Source organism: Taeniopygia guttata, chromosome 1A (genome assembly GCF_048771995.1).
Source record: "Taeniopygia guttata chromosome 1A, bTaeGut7.mat, whole genome shotgun sequence".
Lineage (NCBI taxonomy): Eukaryota > Metazoa > Chordata > Aves > Passeriformes > Estrildidae > Taeniopygia > Taeniopygia guttata.
This window is the reverse complement of record NC_133025.1, coordinates 67,857,442-67,865,313: the sequence shown is the minus strand read 5'-3', so window position 1 is coordinate 67,865,313 and position 7,872 is coordinate 67,857,442. Positions and strand designations below refer to the sequence as shown.

General features: G+C 40.7%; 1 protein-coding gene across 2 annotated transcripts in view; it reads left to right on the top strand.

Annotated features, from left to right (window-relative positions):
* PTPRO (protein tyrosine phosphatase receptor type O) overlaps nt 1–7,872 on the top strand; it is a 144,617-nt gene that overhangs the window by 2,766 nt on the left and 133,979 nt on the right. The window lies entirely within an intron of this gene.

Genomic DNA, 7,872 nt, shown 5'->3' with positions numbered 1-7,872 from the left:
TATTAAATCGGTGCTTCACCTGGAAGTTAATCTCATTGAGAAAGCAATGGCATTTATCTGATGAATCTGAAGACAGGCAAAACTGATGTCTGTGTGCTTGCTGTTTCAGTGTTAGCATCCCAAATGTCACTTGCTAAGCTGAATCTGCTTGATGTGGCCTTGATGCCCATCTGGCAACTTGTAAAATCATCAGCAGCCTTTGCAAAGTGATAAAGCTGCTCAAAGCACATTTTCTCCTCTCTTCTCTTGTCTTCCAATTTTCATTATTTCATGGTGTGAAGTAATAGTGCCAGTTTATTCCAACTCCTGATGCTCTCTGAGGCTGCTGGAAGGGTCAGTGACAAGAGGAGATCAAACAGGGACATTGCCCACTGCATGCCATGTGCCTGATACAGTTGCCCATGGGCTAGTAGGGTTTAGTTCCTTCTTTAACAGTGTGATGTGGATGCTTTCTGTGCCCCAGGGTAGGAGCATCGTGTTATTTTTGGAAATACCACAATGTGATCTTAAACCTTTACCATTCTCATTCTTTAGCAGTTTATGTGATGGCTAATTTAGAAATTAGCAGAAGAAAGGCATTGTGTGCAAGCTCAGACACCAGGATGGATTCACAGTACTTAGGAGAGGAGCAGGGCTGTGGGTTTTGCTTCAGAGAAGACTCCAACCATGCTGCTGTAGGAATCTCTTAAAATATTGCCATTTTGCAGAGGGTCTGTGTTCTCTGTTAGTTTGTTTCAGTCAGAATGGCTGGAAGGCAGAGTCTTCAGCAGCTTGCTCCGTAATCATCTCATTTTGGCGTGTCAAAGGCAGGGCTGAGCACAGCCCAAAGGAAAAGCTGTACTTCAGCTAAATAAATAAGAATAAAAAGTAGACACATTCCCTCAGCCCAGTGACGGATGTTATGTTTCTCGTCTTTTCTAACTGCAACCCAGCAACCTTCCCTTAGTCATGACTGCACTGAGCTCTGGCTGGCTCAAGTTCTGCTCTGGATCATGTCCCTGATGTGTCAGATGTCCCATGCTGCTGGTGGCTTGCACCTGGGAGCTTTAAGGTTGCTTTGTTGAATTATTTCAGGGGTAGTAAAGCTTAATTAGAAGACAAAAGCATCTTGAACAAGCCAAACCTGGTGCTGGGACGTGGTTTACAATCAGTTCCACCTCCAAGATGTTCTAAGCAAGGCTCTCAGTAGGAAAATAATGAGAAAACAGGTTGTCACATTGCTTCCATGTCTGGGCTAAGTAGGAGTTATGACACTCTTTAGGAAAATTTTCTATAAGTAAAATAATGCATCTCTTATTTCCAGGAGACTGAGGTCTTTGTATATCAGTCTATATGCTCTTCATTTAAATCAGCAACACCCTCTTTCTTTCTCTTAGGAAGGACAATTTTTTCTGTCTAGCAGGGTATAATTTTACCCAATACTGCATCAGTTTTTGTAGTTCATAGAGAATTCTCAACTCATTTTTACATGGGCCAATACATTCAAAGAGGCTGAGGTTCTGTAAGACTTTACTCAACGTTACCCAGCAAAGGAAATCTGTTTCTACCGGTGTAATTTTCAGGAATATCTACATCTTCAGTTAATAATCTGAAGTAAAAGCCTTACCATTAGGCTGCTGCCTTTTTCTGCAGGAAAAACCTTTTTAAGAGGGAGGCTGATTTCACAGCTGAGAGCCCCAGTGTGTCACTGCTGTTTCCTCCTGCTGGGAAAAGCAATGAACACATAATTTGAATTTTGTTATGGAGTCCTTTTGGCATCTCTTCTCTCTCCAAGAGATGGCAGCTGAAGCTCTGGTTGAGACAAGTTTTGTCTTCTTTCCTCATGGTCGTGTTCTGCTAGTGTCAAAATAAAATAAAGAAAGACCCAAACCTACACTTCCAGCTCATTTTTGTTTGCAAAACAAATGTAAGGGATCCTCATGATGGGACAGGCCCAGAGGTAAAAGTCTTTTCTTCCTAACACTGCTCTGGGACTGTTCAGCCTATATGGGAGAGAAAAGCATCCTCCCAGAAAAAGCAAAGACTTTTCTTTTTTAAAAAGCTAATTATGAACAGTCACCCTCAGCTCAAAACTACTACAAATCATGTTCTCTCTCATTTCTTCATTTTCATGGATAACATCTAGATCAGGGTCATTCTGGAGGGCAAAGCCAAAGAAGAGGATGCTTGTGCCAAGTCATGTTTACGGAACTGCAGCAGGCACTTACAAACCCCTCTCTGCCAGTGAAATAAGAGTCTTCCATTACCTTTTGGCAGACTTCCTCGTGATGAAATGACAGTGGACCATTGAGAAAAGATCTTTCATGCCTGCAGGAGTTATGAGCCCCAGACTCAGATTGCACAGGGTCAGTAAGGCAATACCTAGGTTGTATCACCTGGGTCAGAAGCTGCAGTCAAGGGTGATCCCTCATCCAGGCTCAGATGGGCTGTGCTGAGAGCAGGCTTACCTGTGGTGATCCGTGGCAATTCATTAAAGGGCTCCTGGGCACTGCTGGCTGAGTTTGAGAATCCCACTAATCTCTGCATTTCTGCTGTCACCACACAGAGCAATCCAGGCAGATCATGAAATGACCTTACAGAGCTTCAGACTGGATGCTAAACTGAACAGACCCTTGTGTAAATCCATTTTGAGACTTATTTTACCAGACAGTCTCAGCTCTAGGGAAGGGAGCATTTTTTTACTTAGGCATATGAGTCAGGACAATAAATGTCAAAAAAGAAACCTTTGGAAACAGGTCTCTTTGCTGAAGAACTTAAAAGATTCATAGCTAACTTTGATTCTAAGTGTTCTTTAAAATTATTTGCCTTTTTCATTGGAGAAGTATGCATTGTCATCCTGAGCAGTCTTATCTTCTAGTAAATCAGTGATTCCATTTTTTTTTTTTTACTCAAAGTTTAAAGATTCTCTTCTTGAGGCAAAACTGAGTTGTTTGAAACGTGAAGAAAAAGAAAACTTTAATAAATATTAAGAATATTCTGAAATTAAAACCTTTACACAGACTCGAGTATATACAAGTGCAGTAATATAAATTAAGAGACTGGTGTATTAGATGTTTTGCACATAAGAGTTGTAACTTCCTGGGTCTTTTTTCCTTACTAAATTTCTGTCGAGGTAGAGTTGAAAAGGGGAAAATCTTTGAGATAAATGTGGCAGCTTATGCTAGCTGCCACATATGGAGTATAACAGATGAATAGCGAATGGCAAATACTGGAAACAGAAAGGTTACCTTGCTTTTCTCAGCACTCTGCAATCTCAAATGAACAGGAGCCAGTGAAGGGAGCAACTCCTAGGGAAGGAGTTTGCCATCTTTACAGCAAGCCAAACATGATGCATTCCATTTCTGGAACCCCCTCATTCTTGTGCTGGGAAATTACAGTGGCTTTTAGAGGGAGTTCCAGAAATAAAATGATGTTCATGGTGTCTGGCTTGCCATAAAGATAGCACTTTGTATCAGGGCTGTGCTGGAATGAGTGTGGCAAGCTCTGCAGTCTCCCTTCTTGTTGAATGCAGGTATTTAGGGAAGAAATGCTTTACAGTAAGTGTGGGTGATGGAAAAGTTGGTGTCATAGCTGACAGCACCAGGGAAGAGAGTTAGCAGAAGTTTTAAGCTTAAGTATGCTGGTCTTGAGGTGATAGCATGGACATGAGAAGAGAATATGTGAGATATTTGAACAGGTAACATAATCTTGGGGGTGGCAAAATGTCAGCATGGTATTTAAGCACAAGAATTGAGCACTTCAGAGGAGCTGAACAGAGATAATGGAAGTAAACAACTCGGAGCTATTATTCTATTTCAGCCCAGAGATTTAACATGAGGTAGCTGTTTGTAGATATGAACCTCTTAGGGGATAAAAATCCTAAATTCCTTGCTAAGTTCTCTGTAAAAACAGATAAGGGTGGCTGTCAATCTACACAGTTGTGATTTTGAAGTGATTTGGCCTCAGCAGTTTTCTTGGTTGTTGAGGCAAGGACCTTCTTGTCTTGCCTGAAGGGTTTGAACACCTGCAGCTCCTTTGGGTGCTATAAACCTGCAGGTCCTCAGCTGTGTTGATTTCCAGCTATATCACAGGAAGGCCAAGTCTTTGGGGTAAGAGTGGTAGGTCCCAGTCATTAATTTGTCAATCTGATCGGTAACTCCTTCAAGTTTAAGGGCTTTCAATAATTTCCTTGTCACATCCCCTAGAATCAGCCATGGAGGGGCTGTTCTTCAATGCTGAGAGGAGCCCCCAAAGCAGGCAGACTTGTTCCTTTTGTGTAATTTGCTTTCTGTCTTTTATCTGCACCACAGCTTTTCTGGATCATTTCCTATTTGCTCATATGGAAGTCCTTTGAACATGGCAAATCTTCACTCCTCACTGATCTATTAAATGAGAAGGAATGGCTCCATTCCACTCACAAACAGCAAAGAAACATTAAATTTGAGCAAGGGGGAAAAAGCCAATAAAACACTGGAAAAACCCACACACTCAAAACCCCAACATCTATTACATGTGGTGAAGAACAGTAGAGAGAATTGGGGAGAAAAAGAAAAAACACATGGAAAGAATGCAAATTAGTGTTTTCCTAAAGTACTGCAAGGCAGATTTGAGGAAAAAAATGATTATTTTCCCAGAGCGATGAAATGAATTTATTTATTATTTGCTTAGCACTACTGTGCCTAGCTTTGTTCTATATGCAAAATACCTGCAGACTGCCTGGAGTCTGGAAGATAGACACATCAAAATAAGGATGCTCTAGATAACTTAGAAGTGATTATCATATATGCCAGTTGTTGGTATTCTCCAAGGGCTGGTATACCTTCCAAACAGAAGTCACAATTGTTTCCCCCAGGAGCTGAGCAGAGTGATTTTGGTTGTTGTTGTTTGTTGCTTTTTCTTTTTTTAAATTTGGCATTGATTTCTACAGGATGTTGTTCTTCAGAGCATCTGGACGTTTACATCAGTTTAAAAAATCAAAAATAATTAATAATCAATGTGGCTTTAATCCTTGCAAAGGGATCCCATTAACTTACAAAAAATGCTCTAGCTCACAATAGTTTCATGAAAGTGACTGAAAGCAAGGCAAGAGATGAAAGAGAGAAACATCACTCAGATATGTCCCTTTTTCAAAGAGAACTTGTATTTGAAACAAAGAACATAGCTAATATTTTATTGTAGTCAACTTACTGTAAATTAGGAGGTTTGGGGGTTTTAAAAATAATTTACTTTCTCTAACTTGCCTGCCTTTTCTTGTACTGGTATTTTCTTGAGTCATCAGTGTCTGCTTCTGAGGAAAAGATGATGATGTCACAAAATCAATATCAGAAGATCCTATACTGTAATCCCTTTTCAGGGAAGTCTATTAAATCAATGCCTCTCCTTCTGTGAGTAATGACTGTAGAATGAAGCCCTCTAATTTTGCTGTGTGAAGGAATAAGCAGATGGGATGGGATTTTACATAATTAGCTAGCAGTTATTAAATACAACAAGAAAAATTATGGTGTTTTCTGAAAGTGAAATGTATATGTAGTGTGAAAATCTAAGTGTATTTCAAAATGATCTCTGGTATAAAATTACTTCTCAGTTGCCTTCCAAAATAACATGTTAAACCAAATTTTTTTTTTTATTTTCAAACCTTTTGAAAACTTACTCAGGATTCCTTGGGCTTTGAAGCCCCATCAGGTTTACTTTAGCAGCCCTGGGGGAAATCATGAAAACCACAGAATGATGTCACCAGCATTTCAGTGAAATTGGGACACTCTGGGAGCAGGGACAACAACTTTGCCACCTCACCTGTTCTTTATATGCAGCATCCATGTCTGTTAGCTGGAACCAGAACTGACGGGTTTCCTCTCATTCTTAGGGACTATCAGGGAGTCTACTGTGCTCCTGGGAACGGCTCCAAGGCCCAAGTGAAGTCAATGGATGTTTTTATGTTGCTTTAAAGGAGCTGAGGAGCAGGCTGCAGTGGGCACTGCAGTGCCAGCCGGGGGATGCTGTGGCTCTGGCACGTGGCACGGAGCCAGCGGTGACGGGATGCTGGCCCTGGGCTCACTGCAGTGCCAGCAGCACAAACTGGAGACACAAATGGGTATGGATTTGATTTTTAGAATCTGAGACTCTGACAACTTGAAGAAACTCCCCATCAGATCAACATTCTTTGTTAGCGGGTAGCTGTGTTGGCAGGACTGAAGCCGGGGTAGGAACTCGCTAATTCTGCTCTGGGGTGCTTTTCTGCAGACAGAGCCATCAATCTCCTCTTTCTCTTCCTCTGTTTGTTTCAGGGCTGCTCAAATAAGAGCTCACATTTAAGGACCTTTCAAGCTACAGCTCCTCTTGTTGGCATTGCAGCATTAGCACAGATACATGGATGTATGGAAGCCAAATTCTGTGTCAATATCAGATACTCGTATCTGGATCTGAAAAATCTGGCTGGTCCCTTCTTCTTCAATCATGACACCAAAACCCAGTGACCATCTGAGGCCTTTGAACTTCAGACCATAAACTCTCATCCTGCTCAGCTCAGGTGCAATCAGAACACAGCTATTATTTCCTAGACCCTTCCACTTATACCTTTGCAGCTAACTAGAGACCAGCAGACTGCCATAGGTGTGATAAATCAGATGGCAATAAAGTTCAAAATATACTTATTTCAAATGCAGAAATGAACCAAAATTTGATAATTAATTTAAGATTGGTGCTTGGAATAATTCTTCTCTAATTGGCAAAAGGACAGCCAGTGATTCCAAGTTACATATTGAGTAGGAGAGATGCTCTTGCTTGGAGGAACTCATGAAGAAGTCAAACCCTTTGAATTCTTTCCATGAGGAAAAGTGGATGTGTTCTTAGATGTCCAAGCAGAATGATTGTAGAGATTAACTAAGCACTATCTATTTCTGCATGGACATATTTCTATTTAAAACTTTAGGATTAGAGGGCTGCATTGTCAAGAGGAATTGACAAGAGCAGTAAATAAATAAAGAGTTTTGGCCCTTTGGCTATAGTGCATCCCAACAGCTTTAAATGGTATTTATATAATTATTTACTCCATATTGTAAATATTTTAAAATATTATATTTAATATTTTGGTGTTTTAAAAAAAATATTTAGTCATCAATTAACTGAACTTTGCACAATCATTTTTGCAAACTATTGTGGCAACCATATACCACGCAGCCATTGTCACCCTGAGAGGTGGGATGGGGAGGAGAATCAGAAAAAAAAGTGTGGGTTGAGATAAGAAAAGCTGATGCATGGTCACTGAGCTCTATGCATTGAGTCACAGCCTAACTAGCTTTTCCTGGTAGGCATTGCTGCATAAGGTGATGGGCAGCCCAAAATCAGGATATCAGTAGGAGTCCAGGTGGAGGAAACAAGTTCCGGAATGTCTGTTGTATGAGTGTTCAGCTTGGAGCAGAGCCACAGTGCCTTCCCCATGTCCTCACCAGAAGGATGGTGTGGCCAGAATAGTTGCAGGTGACATTACTTCAAGCACAAATAAAACATGTTCATGGACATGATGAGGTTAGGAGATAAAATGGAGAAGAAACAGAAGCATTTTGGAATGTGCCAGAGCATATCTAGCCAGCTTTGTCTGTTCCAGTTATGTACAAGGTTATTTTTGCATCCCTTCTGCATTTGGTAGCTCATCTTTAATAAGACGTGACCTGTTTGGAGATTGGCTTTTAGTAACCATATATTGAAATGATTGTATGGGATCAACTGCTTGTTGTCAATATGTACTGTGAGTAAAAGTTATCTACTGATCAGAGAATTTCCATTTTCTATCTGAAACATTTTTATTTCTTCCTCCCCTCCCTGGAGGGAGGGATTTATTTCCATTATGAGCACTGGTTATGTGATTAAAGCGTAGGAGAGCTACTGGAGTATCAC